Genomic DNA, 22,665 nt, shown 5'->3' on the forward strand with positions numbered 1-22,665 from the left:
CTGCTGACAGTGGGAACGTGTGAGTCAGCTGATGACCAATTCAGCAGTTTTCTACAAAAAGGTTGTTTGCTGCTGGAAACTGTCACGATGTTAGTGGGCTCATTGCAGTGAAGTTTCCTGAACAAATGAATGCTTTACTGGAACTGTCACTAGGGAGATGTGAAAGATGAAAAATCAAAGGGAAGTGGGGATGGGGGAGCAGGGGAAGGAAGAGAAGAAACAGATGTGTTTTGAGCTTGTTTCAAATTCTGTACTTTATCAAAGATTAGACCTATTTGTGCCTGTTTGATTCAGCCCGATACTTAAAATTAATTTTGAAGCTGTTTTCAAAGAAATCTGAAGGTCCTAGTCACTTGAAATAACCCCAAAATAAAGACACAATGCTTCTCATTTTACCTCCTAGAGTTTATGAAACAGGTATTTGTAGACACAGCCAAACAACACAAAGACCAAGGATCCAGACTTCCTCACTTGAACTATTCAGGGGACAGTAGTTTTCAAAATGACAGTAGTGACTTGTATCATAGCATTAGAATATCTTCTAATCTAACTGAATAATTTACTTCCTAAATACTGTTAATATCTCATTCACATTCACTTGAACTTAGATTGGGGACTATGGCAGGTACTTTTGGTCTGATCAGATAAAATGATTTCTTTAGGATGAAAGATGAAATTAGCAGCATAACATGCAGTCCTATTAGTGAAAGAAAATAGCCTATTGCTTTGAAACGTCATACTCTATCACCACAGTGTATTACAGCCTGGTTTTATAGCTCTCTTCCAGCTGCATTTTGCATCCCTTCATCCAGGTACAACTAGAAGCACAACTGTTTGGTCACTTGTTGGTGTCACCATTACAGCTCTGTAAGGAAAACATCATTACACTGCTACTATATGTGTAGATATTGTATTTATCTGTACGTCATAGGACTTAAATGCAGCTAGTGCCGTTTGAACTCCACCTACTGATGTTAATGTGTTTTTAATACTGTGCAACTTGCCTTGTTATTCGGATTCACTCCTGGTATTTTAATGAGACAGTAGCAGCTAAGTTTAAGGGGAAAAAAAAAAAAGAAAGCCCTTGGATGTGTGATTTCTCTCTACAAGTGTTGTGATCGTTAGTTTTTTCCCTCACCTTTAAAGAACTGCTATTATTCACATTTAAAAAAATAATCTCCTGAGGCAGTAGCTGGCTCAAGAGGGTGGTAATACCACATGGTGGTTTATTGCACAGGGTCAGCAGCTAAAGTCCACCCCAGCTCATTGTCTAAACACATTAAAGAAAATGGAGTGTGTCCTTTCTGCCAGCTACCTCATAAAATATGCATCCACCTCACCATAGCTGCTAATTGTCTCTCTTGGTTGTCAAACTCAGTAGTGAGGCCGAGAGGTGAGGGAGACTATGAAAAGTGAATTACTTTCTCTTGCTCGTAACAATCCCATTAAGGCACGTTAACTTGGAATTAGGTATATATTGTAAAGTGAAAGCCTGCATTGTTGTTGCCTTTACATCAACATCCAATATTGGTCTCCTGGTTTGCCAGGCTAGTTTGCCTCTAGGATTACTATCTTAAATAAATATATTTCTTTTTCTATGGAAGAGAACTAGTGAATGGGAATAATTGAATGGTGGCACATCAAGATCAAGCAAAAATGGTGTGTGTCTGTCCATATGACTGAGCGGTGGGGCATGTCCTGGAGTCTTTTTGTCAGTGCAGTAAGGAGAGCATACAGACAAATCTGCAGCTTAGCAGTGTGAGGTCTTGGTGTTGAGAGCAGCTCATGAGGGTAATGTTCCCCTAATTGTTCTGATTTCAGACGAGACCAACAGGGTTCATCCTATTACAGCAAAACTATTTGTGAACAGTTTGTGGCAGGTCTGGGTAGGAAAACTTTGGTTGTGATAAGAATGAAATAGAATGGCCATACTGGTCAAAAGAACGGTTCATCTACTCAATACTGTTTTCAGCTGCAGCTAAGCAGATGTAGCTGGTTGTACAAGGTGGTAATGAATGACCAAGAACAGGGTGCGCATATATAACACTTCATATTCCTGTTACTTTCCAGACCTCTGATTACTTTTAGAGCATTTTTCTGTGCATTTCCTAATCCCAAATGATTTCTTTTTTTGAAGGGTTCCCCTCCATTTGGCACACATAAAAACCTAGCATCCATTTTGGCTTCCTTTATCCAGGTATTCCACAGATCTGGTACCTGTAGTGAGCCACATCTTTGTGTTTGCTTTGAACATGGAACTTAGGATCCTTGTTTGATGCCTGTTAGTTCTTGTGGTGGAAAAAACAGGGAGCAGTCAACCTTAATACACCTTCTTTATATCACTTCTGCTTTATGTATTGTATCCCTCCCAGGCCATCTTTTCTTCCAGACTGACAGTCCTTGGAGACATGTTTTGATGGCTGTAAGCAGATCTCAGGTCCTGTTTGATTTTGCTATCTTTGTCTCATGCACTCTTTCTCTGCTGCATCCCATCTGTGCTCATCCCCGCCTCTGCAACTGCATCCTGTGAGACAAGGCGAGATAGTTTGAAGCACATGCATCAAATACAAAGCCTTGACTTTTGCATCACCACTGAGGGCTAAAACTATTGAATGTCTACTAAGCAGTCTTTACTGAATGCTTTCCTCCCAGGGTAGATGGGTTATCCCATTAATATGCCAGACAGGGTAGGATTTTTTCCTAACAGGACCTCTGCATTCATTTCCATAATCAAATAGATACAGGCACTGGTTTGGAAGGCAGCGCCTTCAGATCCTGATGTGACTGCGAAGCTAAGCAGAAGTGAGCTGACACCAAGATTCCTGAGCTTTCAGTCACATGCAGGCTTCTGTGGCTTGGCACCAGGGGAAGCAATGAGAAGAATGCAAAAGGTTTGGAGGCAATGGAGGCAGTCAGGGCCCCTGCTTACTTCATTATGGAATGGCCCAGGTGCAGCCATCTCTTTGGCAGGAGCTTTGCAGACAGGAACAGCTTTTCTTCTGAATGATGAAGAACAGCAGGGGAATAGGAGTCAAGGTTCCTCATTTCTTCTATGACTTTTGCCATTGCCTTGAGTAACTTGAGCCAGATCACTTTTGTTATCTCTCTACTTTGTTTTTGTGTCTAGTTGATGCATATTTATAAACATTACACAGAGCTCTTAAATCAGTTTAGTGATGGGCAAGCAGAAAACCAGAGGTGCCAGACTGCTAGAGAAAATTGATTCATTAGGTGTAGAGCCCATATATGTGCAGTGTCCTATCCTTGATATTCTGTGGCTGTCACATAGGTTTTCTTAAGTAGAAAGAAGAGATAATGTCAGACTAGAAAAGGTGGCGTCTACTGCAAAGAAACAAAAATTGCTGGTTATTCCCTCTTCAGACATTAGGGCTTCATGGGCTAGGCCCAGGTGCTGAAGGGTGGTTCAACTCCGCATAGTTTGCATCCTGACAGTTTGTGAATTTACTTTTATGAGGAAAAAAATAGGAGAAGGAAACAGAGAACTGAGACCCTTCAGAACTGTGTTTAATCAAAGCAAGAAATGAGTTAAAGGAATCAACATCTAATGTAAAACATCTGTAACCTGTTCTGAATTGACATTTTGAAGACTGACTTTCTGAATAAAACTATTACAGCGACACCTTGGGAAAATTGAGGTTTGGAAAATAGTCAGGATTCAGGCTTTAAGAATGGAGAGGAAAATGCCCAGAATGTGGGATACAGGCTTCAGCATGTCCCATTCCTGTCCTCCCTCACAGAGAAGGAAAGGGTCTTCAGCGGATCTATATCCCACCAGCCTAAAAACATCCTACCCAGAAGTATCTTGGCTTTGATGTTGTTATTACTGGGGGGGTGGGGATGGACTGGTAGAAAAAAAAAATTAATTCTCTGGAGTTTATCCAGGGGAAAGACCAGGTGCCACGTAGCTTTCCATCTTTATTTAGAGTTGAGGCAAAATAATCAGACTTTTAATTTAAATACGAAATGGCAAATCTGTGCTTGCTGAAGGAAGAAGCAAGCTCTGGCACTACTGTTTGAATTCATAATAATGCTTCACCTTATGGTATTTGGCTCTCAGCCACTCGTCAGGCCCTCCTATGCTGCAGTCTGGTGCTGTTCTAGCCAGAAGAGGTGATTTCCTCTACAGACCTTTAGATGCAAATTGAAGAGAGGAACTTAAAAACTCTTTGAATAGCATTAGGCATCTCTGATTCTTGCCAGGCATCATCAGCAAGGTGGGTGGAAACACCTCTTTATGACTTTTTTTAATTCAAGTTGAGTGGAGGAAGAAGCTGCCCCCAGTCCCCCCCCTTCCCAACCTAGAAGTGAGCAGCACTGTGAGTGAATCTTAATGAGGCTGCTGCACCCTCTGCCAACTGGCAGCAGACCCAGGAGCAGAGTTTCGCAAGTAGTAAGGTTTCTTCTGACTCATCTCCTCAGCTCTCTTCTACCTGGCACCTGGTGTCTCTGGTTTTGCATATTATTGCAGCCACAAGGCTAGTCTAGGGTCATCTGCTGAACTGAACAGGCAGAAGAGTAGTCCTGGCTTGTTTACTCCCAGAGAAGTGACTCAATGTATCATGTGAAAGTCAGTGAAAAGTTGTGTCCCCCCTCCCCTTTTGTTGGAAGTAGTGATTCTACTTGACATGCTTTCTTCTGTGTGTTCAAATAACTGGGTGGGTGTTGAGTCCCACAGGACTGTGAGGTCCCACAGGACAGCTGCAATATCTTCATTTTCTTTAGTGTCTTGTGGCAACAGCAAACCTAAGTCCTTGGTTTTGAGCACATGGAGCTGTCAGAGGGTTGTTTAGGTGTTATCTGCCAGTCTTTGGGTGCACTGTGAAATGTTAATGTCTTCACTGCACAAGTCTATTGTCAGCCTAAAACTGCAATAATCTGAGACAGCAATGATGTAAAACTGCCCAGTCTGCATAATTCACAGCACTGGATGAATCCCCAGTGTGTTGTCAAGGATTTAGATAATTTTAAGGAGTAGGTTCTACTTAATGGTGCTACTTTGAGTTATGCCAGTGGGGTATTTTGCCAGAAGATGGAAGGCAAAATTTGAAACCAGTAAGATTTGGGTATACCTTCCCATCTATATCTGTGCACCCAGTCTCTGTGGTTGCATAGTCAGGTGAGGTTACCGCGTGCATACAAAAACTTGGCATGTGCATGCCCTGTTGCAGCAGTTGAGCTAGTAAATCCTGGGACACTTGAAACACTAGAAATGCACATAGCAGAGGAACACCATCCCTCAAAAAGCCATGCACAGCGTGCTGCTGATGGTAGACTTAGTCATCATTCATACTTGAAACAATGCAGGTTAATAGATTAGAGAGTAAACCTCCTGAAGATACTGTTATGAATTGAGGGTATGCCTGGAAAATTCTAGTTCTTTTCATCCAATTTCTCTTCATTAGAATGAACAGTTCTTCTGTGGTTTGCACTAAGTTATGCCTTTTCTTGGATCCAACAGCAGTCATTAGAAGTTTTCTTTACTTGGCTTTCTGTACCAAGTATCTATGTTCTTTGTGTCATTTGCACAATAATAAAGAAGAGAGAATGCAAAAAAGCCTTGAATAGCTGAATGAGGCAGGGAGAGTAAAATGAAAGGGCCCTCAAAATTGTTTGCTTATATTTGGTAGTGTCTGTTATCCAAATACTTCACAAACACCACCAAATAAGGAAAGGGCCAGAAGAAAATATTGTCCAAGTTCAGTCAACAAGGACCTGTTTACAAGGATGAGTTGTTTGCAGGGAGCTGCCAAATGGTTTGCCAATTCAAAATGCATTAACTGGTTCAAATTGCCAGGACTTCTGAACCTCCCTTGAAAAACTGAAGGAGCCATTTAGATTCCTAGCAAAGAGCAGCCCTCCTTGCCTTGAGTCTTTAAACTTGCTTTCAATCCATGTCTGCCCTTTGGCAATATAGGACAAAAGAAACCAATGTGGCTAATATAAACCATATGTGTTTCAAGGCTTCAGATTTTCAACGGGTGTCTGTGTATAAGTATGTGTGATGTATCTTCTAAGAAGGCCATGATACCTTGAAAAGGGTCACATCTTGAGTTTAGGTGGCATCATACAGATGCTTCAGGGTGTAAGAGGAACCAGAACAGCCTCAGCAGCAGTTCTGCATGGCTGTATGAAAAATCACTTTGTGAGCAACTGATTTTATCAGAAGGAGGGTACAGACAAATGAAATCAAATCGATTGATTTGAAGGGTGGTTTTTAGCTAGCATGAGGCCGATTCATCCAGAAGCAGTTCAGCCACTGATGGGTTAAGATTTCCTTTCCTTTTTTTTGCTTTTCATTTCCTTTGAGTGTTTTTAGACTGATTGTTGATGTTTAGTCTATCCATATTTCTGTGTATAGCTACATCTGCATAAAATGTGTCATTATTGTATTAAAATATTTATGTATCTGTTCCAACTACACATGCAGTTCAAGTCCTTCTTTCACAACTTTAACCTCTAGGCACAGAGCAGTGCCTGTGAGTTATAGCTGCCAAACTGGAAGAAATGTGTTTGGCTCTGCCTCTCATATCTTATCAAAGCAGTAGGAATTTAAAGGCCATCCTATTACTGTTTTCAAGGTTCAGTAGACATGTAGCAAGAATAAAGATAATTTTTTTTAAAACCAATCTAATTCTCCACCTGATTGCTCTTTGTGCTTGATTTGTGCACACAGCATAATAATGTTATTAAGGGTGATCAGTACTGCTATCGTTATTCAGGCAAAGAAAGGCTACTGCGGTGTTGAATAGCTCTTCACGTTTGAATCATGTAGCTCATAGAGCATCCCAATAGTATTAAATACACTGGGGAAAAGCCCAGGCAAAAACTGTTAGGGTCTGACAAAACACACATATTGAAAAGGGTAGAAATGAGGACTCTGGTCAACCTCACCTCTGTGCCTGGGAAGATCATGGAACAGATCCTCCTAGAAGCTATGCTAAGGCACATGGAGGACAGGGAAGTGATTTGAGACAGCCAGCAGGGCTTCACCAAGGGCAAGTCCTGCCTTAACCAATCTAGTGGCCTTTTGTGATGGGAGCGACTACAGCAGTAGACAAGGGAAGATGTATGGATGTTGTCCATCTGGACTTTTGTAAGGTCTTTGACATGGTCCCCTGCAACACCCTTCTCTCTAAATTGGAGAGAGATGGATTTGATGGGTGGACTGTTTGGTCAATGAAGAGTTGTTTGGATGGCCGTAGCCAGATGGTAGTGGCCAATGGCTTAATCTCCAGATGGAGACCGGTGATAAGTGGTCCCCTCAGGGGTCCGTACTGGGACCAGTACTGTTCAATGTCTTCATCAGTAACGTAGGCAGTGGGACTTAGTGCACCCTTAGCAAGTTTGCCTATGACACCAAGCTCAGTGGTGCAGTTGACACACCTGAGAGATAGGATGCCATCCAGAGGGACTTGGACAAGCTCAAGAAATGGTTATTCCTCATGAGGAACCTCATGAGGTTCAATAAAGCCAAGTGACCCTGCACATGGGTTAAGGCTTCAGGGAGACCTTATAGCTGTGTCCCAGTACTTAAAGGGGGCCTACAGGAAAGACGGGGACAAACTTTTTTAACAGGGCCTGTTGCAATAGGACAAGGTATAACGGTTTTCAACAAAAAAAGGGTAGACGTAGACTACGTAGACGTAGAATTTTTTTATGCTAAGGGTGCTGAAACACTGGAACAGGTTGCCTAGAGAGGTAATAGATGCCCCATCCCTGGAAACATTGAAGGTCAGTTTGTGACAGGGCGCTGAGCGACCTGATCTAGTTGACGATGTCCCTGCTTATTGCAGGGGGGTCATACTAGATGACCTTTAAAAGGTTGCTTCCAACCCAAACTATTCTATTATTAATTATAAAGGTCAGTAGATAGAACATATAGCCCTAGGCAACACCTTTGTAAGAAACCAGTGCCTTGTGTCAGGATCTAATTTTCAGATAATTGGTACTGTATGTGCCTAATATATGTCAATATAGATATTGATTGAACATGTAAAAGTGAGATGAGATAGCAAAGTAAATCTCTTGGGAATGAAGGACCATGGGGGAAATTACATAAATAACATAATTTACTTTTAATATGGTGCTTTTTATCTGCACCGAGAACACTAGAACACACTGCAGAGACAATGTAGGAAGATAGCACAAACAACAGGTAAAAATTGCTCATTTTTCATTTGAGGTTTTATAAGAATTTTATTTTTTCAAATTGTCACAGTATTCTTATAATTAATTTCAGAAACACACCCAGGAAAACTTAAAGATTCTTATCTTCCTGTTCCTCTGAAGATTTCAGTTTGTTCAGTATTTTGATCAAATTTTTTTTGTTTTAATTTTTTTCAGTCAAAAAAGCTAATGGAATTGAAAAGCCATCTTTAATTTTAAAAATGTTTTGGTAAAAGGGAAACATAATTAATTAATACCTGTATTATATATAAACTCAGGGACAGAAAATAGGAAACTGAGCAGAAATATATTTGTCCAAACAGGGGCTCCTCATCTGTCCTATTTAGCTGTACGATGCAAGCTGTGGTAGTTCAGTAAACATTATATCTAGATAATGATCCTCAGCCTTTTTTATTTACTAGTATTATCAAAGCAATGGAGACTAAGGGTGGTATTCAGGCCTCTCTACTACTGGTAGTTAATATAGCAATGACATTTTGGAACTGTTGAACTTCATGGTGCTAAAATTTGTCTTATGACTGTACGATTTTTTTCTCTCAATTGTGAGATGAGGTTTAAATTAATGCAAAATGCGAGACAGAACATATTGCTAAGAGCAGGCTCATTCAGTAGGATAATGCAGTCCTCCCTTCACCTTAATCGTGTGTTAGGCAGGTAGCCAACAGAGTCTACTTTCCCCATCATCACAGGAGTCTGTTTTCAAGCAAACTTTTCTGATCTTGAGTTTTGCAGCCTTCTCTGGCTCTGAAGGGCTGCTACAGCAAAACTCATGCAATCTCCCTTCTTGCTGAGACTTTTCCATGGCTCTCTTTGCTTTAGGTACTGGAATTTAATGTGCTGTTAATAAAGGTGGGGGTTTCTCCTGTAACCTTTTTCATTTCAAGGTATTCAGATTCTTAAGAGGATTCATGCTATGCCATACTGTAACACGGAATTGCTCCTCTGTAAGTCTCGCCTGCAAAGACCACTGAACTCAGTGGGGATCTTTGTATTGCCTTTGGTGTGCTTAAGATCGGCACTAGTGACTGCCGAGTGCCTTGAACACATCGTAATGAATCTGACTTCATGGCAGCCCTGAGATGGCTATCGCTCCCTCTGCTACTGATAAGGATATAGCAGTCTGGAGAGCTTACGTGAATTGCCTACGATCATAAAACAACCCTGTGGAAATGCTGAGAAGCAAAATACTTGTCTCCAGTCCTGTCTTATCTGGAAGGCCGGTCTGCCCCCTTGGCGTCACACTGGCAACTATTAATTTGTTCCCAGATCTTCATGAAGTGAAGTAACAGCCTCATAACCGCTACCTGCATATCCATAGTTGGCTTTGCCATGATCCTGCCTCACCCACACTGCATATTTGTCAGATCCCAAAGATCTGTCTTGAGAAGCAAGCGGCCTCTCTGAGTGCCTGGGGACCTTTCATCCCTCCCTGATCTCCCAGCTTTGGTGGGACTGAAACAGCGAAAGAAGGGCGGCTTACTGAGATGCTGGGTCAAAATGCAGCTGGTTGGTGAGCTGACACGGTGAGCCTTGCCTGCTGTACCTGCTCTGTAGTGTTAACTACACACAGCAGAGGGCATTAGCGTTGTTAGTACTACAGAGTTTATCTGTGGTAACTGCGGTTCAAATGTAAACCCTAGGACAGAAAATTCATGAACAATACAATAGTTGGTTGACTGTTCATAAACACAGTATCTCTCTGTATTGTAAATTGCAAGATCAGACAAAAGTGCATCTCCCCAGGGAGGGACAGGCAAGCAATTTGGGTCTGTGTGAAGAAGGTTTGATAATAAGAGTTATAGGGCTGATGTAATGTTTATATACTGCAGATAAACACGGTCAGACTATGCATCTGCTTCCAGAACAATCTAGAAACTCTCTCTGAAGTGGCAGGGCACAAATGACAGACCAGTCTGTCAGTGTGTTTTCTATGTGTTGGTAATCCTGCCTGGTAAGTCTGGACCTTTTTATATGGGCTCCCTGTGTAAGCATTAAAGTAAAGAGCAGTTAATGCACCAGTCCCAACACCTGCAGTCCTACAGTGGATTTAAAAAAAAAAGCATGAAATTAAATTACTAGAATAGAGTACTCCTCCACTACGCTATTCCTAACAAGCTGCAGTATCCCTGCATGAAACAAAAATCAATATGCCCATCAAACAGACACAAGCTTGATAATACTATTAAAAGATGGAGCAAAAAGAATCCTGAATTTCTTATATTTTGCAGTTAGTCAATAAGACGCTTCATCAGGGAAGTGTCTCTGCAAGCGGAAAGGCTGCACAGCGTCATTTTAGTCTGCCATGTTTGCTGCTCAGCTGTGTCTGATCATTTAGGGCAACAAAGTTGGCAGATGTCTCTGGATCTTAGTTCATCTCCTGTGTCTGCAATCATTCCTCCTCTGAGCTCAGGTGGTGGGACTGCCCTTGGGAGCCCAGCTTGAATGCTTCTGGTGGGCTGCCTCTCCTGGGGTTAGGGACCAGATTGTCAAGGGCTTGCTGCTATGAAGGGGTCTAAATTTCCTCTTCTCAGGGAATGAGCTGGGGCTCCAGGTCCTTTCCCTCTCAGCTCTTCAGATTATGGGTTTCTCTCTAAGATGGGTACTTGACCTGAGACCTGAATCATCCAGGTTTCTGACAAATCTGCAAGTTTGACCCCCTCTTAAATGTCGAGAAGGGCTTGACTGATCTCTGCACCTTATTGTCAGGAAGGATCTGCAGGGTGCAGGCTCCCAGAGGAGACAGTGGTGTTTAATGCCTGCCATTTGGCTAGGCTTTTCCTGGGGAATGCGGTGAGCATTTCTGTGTGTGTAGACACAGAAAAAAGGATTACAGTGACACAAAGTGCCAACTGAAACAAGGTCTCCACAGTGCTGTGTATAGTGTAAACATGGTAAGAAACACCTTATCCCTGTGATGGCTACAGCCCACATAGCAAGAGAATAAATGATGGGGAAGGAGGGATGCAGGTACCAAAAATTACTTTACTTCACACAGAAGGTCTGTGGCAGCACATATTTTCTAAGTCAGAGTCCAGGGGATTAGTTTCAAGACTACAGTTGCTCCCACCAAATTTGTTTGTGCATCATTCTGTAGGGAGCCACTGCTCCTTTGGGTGTGTTGGAAGGAAAAGGGAAATTTTCATAGGGCAGCCTGAGCTCAAATCCCAATTGCTCTTCGGGGAAGCCATTGTTTGGGTCATGGTTGTCTGTGGCTTCCTTCTTTCCCTCTCATCAAGTATAGCATCATCATCCTTCTACTTTCTCCTTCCTCCTCACTAAAACCCCTGGCACTGACACCATAGGGGTAATGCCTGGGGAATTGCTCCCAAGCCCTCAGAAATGGGTTCCAAGCTCTCTCTAAGCTATATTTTGCTCGCTACAGCACAGTTTAGCAACCTTTTTGAGGCATTCATGCCTGAAGTAAAGGAGTTGAAGAAGGGTGGAGGTGGGTGGATCCATCAAAGGTCAAAAAGAACAAGCTAAAATTTGAACATAACAGGAAACAGTAGTTTTAGAGACAATCACAAGGTAGTGCGCGAGGAGACTGAAGTGATGTGCCCAGTGGGAACAATCTGAACTTATTTGTTCAAGTTCAAACTATTCTGTTTGGACATCAGCTGTCTCCAAAGGCAAGCACACCGACTGATTATCTGGTATAAATCTGCATAATTTGTCATTATACATAATGTAGTTAATTTACTTCGGGCTAAAACTTTCAATCTATTCACATTAACACATTGTACAAAGAACAGGATAAGGGCACTGCTATGACATGTGCGCATCCCTTCCATGGCTCTGGGTTCCTGTGCTGCTGGGTAGCAACTCAGAGCTGGCAGAGTGCCCTGAGGACATGGGGAAGTATTTAACACACACCCAAAGCATCTGCTACTGCTTTGGGGTTCCAAGGCAGAATTTTGGTACAGCATGCAATCTTTTAAATTCTGAGTTGCGTGTGAATGCAGACAGGATTCTAGCAGGAAAATTAGCAGAGCTAGGGTGCCTCCATCTACAGTCCTGCTTTGTAGCTGTTATCTATGTGCGAGCTACTTCCAAAATTAATAGCAACTCCGCTTGAAGCTACTACCAACGTAATGCTTGAAAGGCAGCAATACCTGCAACTTTTACTGATTTTTTTTTTTTTTAAGACAGTTTGGGTTTTGTCTGGTGGGTGGGTCTTGTTTGTCTCTATGTGAAAATGCTTCTGTTAGTATTGCAAATTAAGCTGCTTGATTATGGACAGAGCAATCTTCATTTTCCATATTGGAGAGTAAATTCATATTTCGCTCTTCCTCAGATGAAGATAAGGTGTCAGAGCTCCCTCAGATTTAACATCAGCTGGCTGACCCCAGGTTGAGCAGAACATAGAGGCTCCCCCAAGTGTGCTAGTTAATGGTACCCTAGATGAGGATGAAGATGAATACAGATGAAGGCTCCTTGGAAACTAGTCACTTTTCATGATATTCATCAGAAGGTACTGATACCTTCTGAAGGCTGAGTCTGTCAGGAGAAATCACAGTAACAGTTAAAGCAATAGAAGATATGCTTTCTGGATGCAGTATGAGACTAATATCTTTTGCCCAGCTCTGATTTCTGGACTGGTTCTGGTGGCGAAATATTGGGTAAAATATCCATCTTGAGATTATCCAGTGTTTGGATCAGTTTTCTGGAAGCTGTGGCTTGGGTGCGTTTTTGCTAATTTCTCCATTTCTATCTGTTTTAATAATCTCATGTATCTGACAAATATTTTGGATTTTAATTTCAAATGAATCTCTACACATAATTACTCATTTATGATTTGTCAGTCTTATGAAAGCATGAGTGAGAAAAATGCTCTCTTTGGATTAACAATAGTCATTATATCTGTTAACTATTATAAGGGATTCTCTATTCTTGCTGTGGATTGGGAAGACTAAAATAAGTCAGGTGTTCGTGACAAGAGCAGAGACAAAAAAAATGTGTCTGCCTGCTAACAAATTTTTTTCCTCTTCTAGTAGTGATAAACCAAGACTTCTCTGGTAGGGTATTTTGGAGGAGGGTGGAGAAAAATGGAAGGGGGGGGTGGGGGGGGAAAAGGCAAGAAAGGGAGCATGAAAACATATACACACACATATATGTAGGTGTGTTTATGTATGCAGACACCTGTATACAGTCAACATCAACCAAAGAACCACTCAATTGTGATTAAAGTTTTGCCTGAGCTTAAGGAATCCCAGACTCACGGTTCTTGCTCTGCTTGATGCTAGTCCTTGGATCTCTTCAATAAGCTGACATGAGTCTATTTTTCAAGAAGTTCAATATTGCATCTGGAGGTGTGCCATGATAAATATCTTCTGTCCTGTACAGCGTGTGTTTTATTCCCTCTAGATCCATGGTCTGGTTTTCATTTTGGTGGTGTTTTCTTTTTTGTTTATTTTTCATTATTGCTTTGTGTAGGCTGTTGGCCCATCGGGGGTGTGGTAGGGCTCAGGAGGTGCTGGTTGCATTCCTGGCTTTCTCTGAGGTTTCAGTGCGACTTTTAGCATGTGATTTTGTATCACCAGTTCCTGAGTGCAATCAAAATGAAATTTCTCTTCCTCATCACGATGTTATGAGGCTAAAATACATCTAATAACTTTGAGATGCCCAGGTAGTTGGGTGGTGATAGCCATGTCAGTGGTTATCAGAGAGCGCTAGACAAATCTCAGCTACATCAGTTCACCCCTCCTGAAATCTTATTCAATTGGCAATTCAGCTGGCTGAATTTTGGAGTTTTGTTGCATCATGGTGCAATAAGATAAGAGGGGATCACTTGCACTTTTTTTATCACAGATGTTCCTGCCTGATAATTTCACCTACCATTCATGACTGTCTTATCAATCAGTTTGAACAACTGCTAAAATAGTGACCTTGTTCCAATCAGCACAAAATAAAACAGACCTCCCTACCCTTTTTACTGTATGTTCTTGGAGAACGAGGGGAAATTTGCATTTTTCTATCCTATTCTTGCAACCCTTTGATTTGAGATCAAGATTACTCGTTAGATATAACCTGACTTGTACTGTCAAATATCTCTGGTCTAGGATTAAATCCAACAAAGTCACATAATAAGAGGGGGGAAAAAAAAAACCAAACCCTTAAATAATTTAAACTCATTATTCTACTAATCCTTCCATTCTCTGAGGCTCCCTGGAGGTGTATTAGGAGGTAATTGAAAACACTTTAATACACTGAAAAGGCATTTGAGACTAATGTAGTCAGCCCTTGGTAACTCTCTCTCTACTTTGCAGGCTGGTTAGTAATAAGGAAGAAGAGCACACTTAATGGGGGGGAAGAAAAGCAAAAAGAACAAGGGAAAAAAAAATCGCAACATATTAAACCAAAACAAAAGCACCTAGAGATACTAGTCATAGAATCATAATGTGCATTTACTGTAAATAAGTACTTAAAGAACTTCACAGTGTTGTCTTCATTATAATGAGAATTTACTGCACAGGTAGGGTGGGAGAGGGTGGTATGTGTTTCTTGCTGCAGGGCATTGACACAGGATGCCCATGGATCCAGTCTCCAGCTCTGTGTTCCCTGTGCGTGCGCAACCACATGTGATACCTCTGGGAGTCCACATCTAATTTACGTCGTGTGGAAAGACCTGTGGCTACCTCATGAAGCTTAAATTAATTATTGCTTTTAAACCACTCCAAGATCCTTGGATAAAGTTTTTATAGAAGTTGAAAGTGTTGTTATTGCTCTAAAATCCTATGGCAGGAAAGGTGTTTAAATGTCAATTCTGATAGGCAGTGTTTTGGTACAGGATTGAACTATGCCCGTAAAGCACTTCCTTGTATTAAGGACAGTATAAAGCTTCACTTCCCCACGGAGAACTTAGGGAGGAATTTTTTTAGCTTTTTTTTTCCAGTTAATAACATATTTGACACTTGGCAGGCTGTGTTTGGGGATGGGCGGTCTTTAGAGCATCATTGGACACTGTAGTGTGTGAGAACTGTGATTTTCTGGTTGCATTCAATTTATGATTCAAAAAGACAGTTTCATCCTACCTATAAATTTATTCCCATGGTTGTACTGCCTCTGCCAGTTCACAAACGAAGTCTGACCCAAGACATTTGAGCTGCTTCTTGTTTTGAAAGCAATACTTTCAGTCAATAAAGCTTTCCTATTTTTTTTTTTGTAAAATTCTGAACCTAGGCACTGGACAGAACAAGGAGTGAGTGGTGGATTAGGGAGGCTTTTGCCTCTAGATCATATGATTTTAAACCTTGCCTTGGAGAGTAGCACTCAAACAATTGTTGTTGAGGAAAGTCTGGCCAGTGAATTACACAAAAAGGAGTGTGCTGGCTTTGCTTCAGTCCTGGGACATCACCACACCTGGGATCTGCAGGCTGTCTTAGCAAACCTGCAAGGACTAGAAGATTTTTCAGGTGCAGATCGATCTTCTCATCCCGAAGTAGCCAGCTAGTCCAGCAGGCCAGCAAAGAGCAGGGAGTAATTCATCTCTTCCTGCATCCTTTTGTCATCATCACTGACTTACTCTGATGGTTTTAAAACTCTGCCACTTAGTGTTGCATAAGGTAAATCAGCTGAGTTATATACAGTTACATACAGTGATAGGCCTGGAGATTTATTTACATTGGGTCCTTCTTGTGTCTCTTCTTAATGTTGATATATTAAAATATTACTACATATTAAAGCAGGATTATTGTAAGCATTCACAGTGGTTGGACATCTCCCTGAAATTAAGTGAAGTTCCCAAAGCATGACTTACATTGTTGGGAAGAGCTGGGTTCCTCAGGGTGCAGACATACTGGGGGAAGAGAAGTGAAGTTCTCTTGTTCAAATACTCTCAGAGTCTGGACTGGCACCCAGTTCAAGCTGGAGTTGCGCCAAATCACTGCCCCCGTGTTCCATTGCAGAAGCTTAGAAATACGGAGCGTAGACAACCTACCCTGGCCATCACTGTTTTCCTGCCTCCATCCAACTCCATCCCCACCGATTCCCGCTTGGTTTACTTTTGCTTTACCCACACTGTGTCTTGTAGCAAAAGAAGGAAAACTCAAACCTGGCAGACTTGCTTTTGCCTTGGCCCTCGCACTGCTGCTTCTCAGTGCAAGGAGAGGACCAGTGCCCACCTGTATCAACTAGATGGGCAAGAATGTCTTTAGGGGTAAGACAAACAAGATTTACATGTAGATTGACAATGATCAGAAAACAGGACTCGATAGGCGATTTCCATTCACTTTGCTTAATGATTAAATTTTCTTTTACACTTATGGTCATTTCACTGCTTACCTGAAACTCTTCAGTACATTTAGAACTCAATTTGTGCAACTTTCAATTGTAAGAATATACAGCACAGTGTTGGCCCCCAGCAAGACAAGATTTACATGTAGATTGACAATGATCAGAAAACAGGACTCGATAGGCGATTTCCATTCACTTTGCTTAATGATTAAATTTTCTTTTACACTTATGGTCATTTCACTGCTTACCTGAAACTCTTCAGTACATTTAGAACTCAATTTGTGCAACTTTCAATTGTAAGAATATACAGCACAGTGTTGGCCCCCAGCATGTCACAGCTGCAGCCAGTTCTGTGTAACATCTCCGAGGCAATCACAGCAATTTCTGCTGCTGGAAAGTATTTAAATACTATTTATTTAAAATGTAATTTAGTAGTTGTTAGGTAGGAAAGATTTTAGAATTTGCAATTCATTTGTTCTCTATAAGCTCCCTGTCTTCTAATAAAATTATCCACAATAGCAATTAAGGAACTCTCATTTTGTACGTGCAGACTCTAACATAATATAATACTTTCACTCGTGTTTGGATTTCAATGACATTAATAAGTTTTATGCCACATGAGGACCTACCCTCTGCATTGTAATGCTGGTGAAGGCTGATCATATTTCTCTACTGCAATTTCAACAACTGTAAAAAAAAGAAGGTAATAATAATAGTAATATTGACTTGTGTACCTTAGAGGGATTTTTTGAGGGGATCAGTAGTGTTTGTAATGTGCTCTGAAAATGATGCTCTAAGGGCTATTAGGTAGCTGCCTTCCTGATGGCTTGACATATTTTCAGATGGTAGCAATGCAGCTGTGTTAAGCCATTGAGCAAGCAACCTCATATAAAACATCTCAATAATAGAATTTACCAAAAATAACTTCAAAAGCCCCTCTCCTTTTTGTGATGCGCTGACAAGTGGAGACCCATTTTGTGTGTCTAAACGCATCCTTCATCGGTCTGGACTTCCAGCTGGAATGTGCTGGTGAAGAGCTGAGAGACGTCAGCCCCGCTCCTTTATTGGTGCTGAGTACTGTTGTTACGTGCAGTTGCAGTAGTGCTGGGACACCCTGACAGGTATTTCTCTTCAGAAAATGGTGGGCCTAATTCAGCTCTTTCCGTTTAAATCCATAGTAGTGTTATGAAAGTGAAGAAAGGTAGTCTGCTTTGCATCAGCGTGACTGAGACATGACCCAGATACTTAAATAAGATTTGCAGAGACTGGATAATAATTTCAGTGTCCAGTTTTACAGCTAGTGAGGAACTACCTTGTCACAACTAGGAGAATGGCAGGGAAGTGAAAATTCACAATATCCAAGCTGTGCCAGATGACTGAGTTTGCAGTTACTGGGAAAAAGCTACTCTATGCCACTGTCCAGCAGCCTCAAAACTCCTCTGTCCCTGTAGTCATGACACTTTATAATTTCAAAATTTGCATGTAGTTCCCATCAAAGTAAAAAAAAAATAAAATAATTGCTTAAGTTCTACTTTTGTCATTTCAAGTTTAACTGACAACTTGAAGATTATACACAGTTGTTTGGGACTGAGTTAAAGTCATTTCACTTTTACTGCTTTTAAATTTTTTATGATTCTAAAAAACAGTTAAAAATTGTAGATGCATTATTACTCTGAATTTAAAAGTGCAGTAGAAAATAAAAATAGAGACAAAACACATTTTGCATCATTTTTGTTCTACTTACTCTGGGTTGGAGCAAGTCAGGTAAAATAGCATGAGTTTATGAAACAGTTCATTGTTGGAAAAAATACACTATTTGGGAGCCCCCTTCCCCCCAGCTTTTGGCTACAAAAAACAATTAGCTCAGATCTAGTCTAGGAATTTTATAACCTCAGCTGCTCTGATTCCTACTCAGGCTAGGCAGCCCAGGAACAGAGAGCTGTAATCAGCTGATGCCAATTCCTCAGTGCCTTGTCGTCTTCCTCACACTAAGCTGGCATCTGATGCTGGGGAAAGAAAAAAAAAAAAAAACCACCCTGTGTATATACATATATATACATGAACATCTTTTGCCATGAACATCTATGATTTTTTTCACCTCTTCATTGATTTTGTTAGATGTACTTCAGAGATGGCTGTCAAACTCTTAAAGTGATATATTTCTATCGTGGAGAACTGTGCTGCTCGTAACATTTCTTTCACAGAAAGAAGCTGGCTAGAAGCCACTGTTTCCCAGGCCTTGTACTTTTAGATATCTGAACTGTTCTGTAGGGGGTACAGCACAGTGTAGGTGGTCTCTGATAATGGACATTTTGGCAAGCTGTATGAGGTGCTTTACTTATTCAGTTAGGGATTCTTGCTTTAATAATACACTCTTCTTTCATGACACTCGTGCTGCAGGATGCTCACAAAGCTACCATGCAAAAATATTAGCTAGTGCAGGGAATAGCTGTAACCGTCTGCTCAGTTTCATGCTCCATGGGGAACATATAAGTCAAGTCCATATACTGCATTGCCTCCCAACTGGTTTCCGAACATGATTCTGGGACCTGACTAGTATCTGTGGGAAGCTGAGACCTGGCTGCTTGGAAGTAGCTGCTTTTTTTTTTTATTCCCATCTCTATCAGTATAGTTGTGCAGGATGTTCTTTTTGGCTTGTACTGAAATTTGAAGTACCTTGAAACAACAGCCTTAATGCTATGTTACTTTGAGTGCCTGCTCAAGGAGAATCTTGCCTCCAGGACTTGTCTCTTGGAGATAATGGTGTATGGATGTCCAGGCATATTGCAAAGCTCTGCAAGAATTTGAGATTGATGGCAAGGTCAGAAAACGGCGTTCTTGTCTTTTGAAGTGTATATGTAAAAGGCAGGTTCTAGTTGTGTGCAAGAATTCATCAAAATATATGACCAAGTGGACAACTGAAGATATAACCAGGTAAAAGGTATATGTGAATGAATTTATTAGTGAAACTTGAGTACATTCAATGTTTCTTGAGCTTTGCAGAAGTCATCAATGTTCACTTTTTTATAACTTTTTTAAAATATGTGCATTGAATGTGATAGAGGTAGTCATTAAAAGATATAACGAAGACTTTTGGTGGGGTTAGAAATGTTTAGGCTGTGATTATTGGTCTAGCAAACAGCTTTTCCTGAAGACTGATTTCTCTTGTGAAAATCTTAAAGAACTTTGTTAGTTGCTCTTTGGTTGCCTATTAAAGACAATTAGAATTCTGTCTTGTTTTAGGTTTTACAGAAGCTACTATCCACATCAGTGTATTTAATCTTTTCCTTTCAATAGAGAGATTTCATGTGCTGCCTGAAATTTCTTTGTGGTGTTTGAAATGCAAACAAGTTGTAGTGGTATTGTGTAGATTTCAAGTCTAAAGATAAAAGGCACAAACTTGTATTGTCATTATGCTTGAATGGTGAGAATCAGATCATGCAATTTTTCTTATCCTAGGGGAGCTAAATTAGGAATAATTAAGAGCATAAATGATGAAAAGTAAAAAGTAGATTAATATTCTGCCTGTTTTAAAACCTGAGCTAAGAAGGTTATTGCTACTTTAAATAGAAGCACTACGGGGATAAAAATCCTATCCTACTTGAAATAGATCTTATGGTTATGTACTTCAGGAATCAATTGTGTTTTGGCAATGGGAATGGACCAGATGAGCTTTATTAATAGGTTTTATAGAGTAATGATTTAAATATAGAGCATCCTAATTAATCCCTCCTCTATGGAGGCACAGTTCCAGAAAAAGATTCCCCTCATCCACCACAGAAATTTCCTATTGTTTATTTATCTTCTGATTCCAAGCTCATAACTAGTAAATGATAAGCTTTGATGTAAAGCACAGGTTAACAGTGGTAGATAGTTGAGGTTTTCAATTAATATATAGAAATGTCTCACAGCCAAGGTTGGCTGCCTTCACAAGTGTCTGTTCCCTTTTCATTTCTCATACAGCGACTCAGATGAGTCAGAGGGCAGTATATTCTCCCAAGAATATCTGCCTGCCTTTTGATGGGATACTGGATGCTATTGGGTACCATGAGCGAAATGTTGCCCCATTGAATTCCCTGGCAGAGCTACATATGTTTCATCTGCCAGTAGGGATCAATGGATCCCCTGTCATCTTATTTTGATATTGTGGAATAAAAACCTGGGCATTAATACTTAATACTACTATTACTTGCAACAATGAAGTACCAATGCACAACAAATACTATCATAATAGTAATATCCCTTGTGTCCTCTAACTTTGTGTTCGTTCTAACTTTGCATTGCAAGAGTTACATGTATGGGGGCCTTGTTTAGATGGTCGTTTATATGTTTGTCTTCAACATGCCATGCACACAGATGAAAATGAAGACAACTTTCTTGGTTTTTTTAGCATTCCCTCCTTGTATTTGCGTGCTATAAAATCTCAGTGGCCCATCACTACTCATGACTGTGTCTACATTGAGACTTTTGGTACAGCAAGACTGATTCAGTGGATTGAAAGAGCTGGTGCTGAAGACCTGTCACTACATAATGTGAAGTTTAGGTGGTGTAGGTCAGACTTAAATTATTCTGGTTTCCTGGACCAAATATCCCCATTACGTGAAGGGTTTGTAGCTGTTTGGATTCACTGTGTCCCTGTCATACTGGGAGCACATCTGGTATAGGTCTGGAACTGACCTTCTGGTTCAGTTTCTTCTAAATTTAGTTTGCCTGTACCAAATAAGGTTGCTAAACGCAATCTGTGCATGGTGAAATGGGTACACTGAGAAGAGTCACCACAGTGCCCTGAATCATAATGCTAATATTAATGTAGGTACAGCCCATGATTGCTCTGCTTGCCTACATGGAATCTAAACTGACAGTAGGAAATGCTAGCTGCACACCAGTTTGAGTCTTTTAATTAATTCTCTGTAGATGCCAAAGAGCCAGAGGGATACTTGTGATAACTATTCGTAACAGCTAAGGTGGTTCTGATCTCTGCTGATAATATAGTGGGAAATAGCTATATTAGTTTTTACTAATTCAGTGAGCCATTCAGCCCTTTGTTCAGCTGCGTTCCCAATAAAGTAATAATTAAGAAATAAAAGTAAGTTGTTACTACAGGTTTAATTAAAGTTCTGAGCTAATTTCACAGTGCAGCTTTGGGTCCTGATAACAACAGATCTAGAGCCTAATTACTGTCTTACCAGGTGGCCTGCTTTACATCTAATTGCTTCCCTTGAGTCTGACAAGAGCCTGATTTGGAAAGTCAACTCAGTTTCCAGTAGAATGTGATTTTATTATAGACAAGGAAAGAGGATGCAAATAAAGACTCCTTCCCTACAGGTACATGCTTACCCAGCTCTTGTGCCTTGATCACGTTCTGAAGCTCCCTACTGGAAATTTGAATGAAGATGTTAAACACGTGACTTCATTTATTGATATCTTTTTAAACTCATCCATTCCCAACTTGTACACAAGGTTTATGGGAAAAGAACCCAAGTAGATAGTTCAAAAGAGGTAGTAATGATGAGTAACATATAAATTAATACAGTAGGAAGGAGGAGGATAGGTGCTGTTAACTTCAATGCTGGTTCAAAAATACCCGCTCATATTTTCTAACCAGGATAGAACTCAAGCATTCTTAACTGAAAGCATAAAATGAAGGCTTTCAGAAACACATAAATTAGGTTCAGCATCTTCTGTAACACTTTCTTCTAATAAACAAGCAGGATGGAGCTGTCTCCTGCTTGAACACGTAGAAAGCTTTATCAATTTATACATCCATCTGAAGTTGCAGAGTTATTCTCAAAAAGGGTCTGGATCTGCGGGAAAGGATGTTAAAGCAGAGGAGAAAGCTTTAACACTGATCAATAGTACCTGGAAGTGCTGAAGGCAACCACTTTTTTCCCCATCATCTTGGATGCTGGGCTTGTATAAAGAACATTTATTTAGTCGTTTAGAGTAAGAGTGTCAGGAATGATGCATAGTAGGGCTGGCTGGACACAAAACACAGTTATATCAAAAAATACAGTTACATCAAAAGAAAAAAGGGCTTTGGATTAAGTCCAAGCTCACTGTGTCACTGCTTTTGCATAATAACTTTTTGCAACAGTTGATTAATTATTAGACCTCAGAAATAGGTATGTTGTGTGAAAAACTAAAAAAAAAAAATATCTCTACTTCAGTCACATCTGTTAATGTGTTTGCTGTGGGGAAATCAGAAAAATAACCCTTTTTTTCCTC

This window comes from Charadrius vociferus, unplaced genomic scaffold (genome assembly GCF_000708025.1).
Source record: "Charadrius vociferus isolate BGI_N301 unplaced genomic scaffold, ASM70802v2 scaffold62, whole genome shotgun sequence".
In the NCBI taxonomy this organism is placed as follows: Eukaryota; Metazoa; Chordata; class Aves; order Charadriiformes; family Charadriidae; genus Charadrius; species Charadrius vociferus.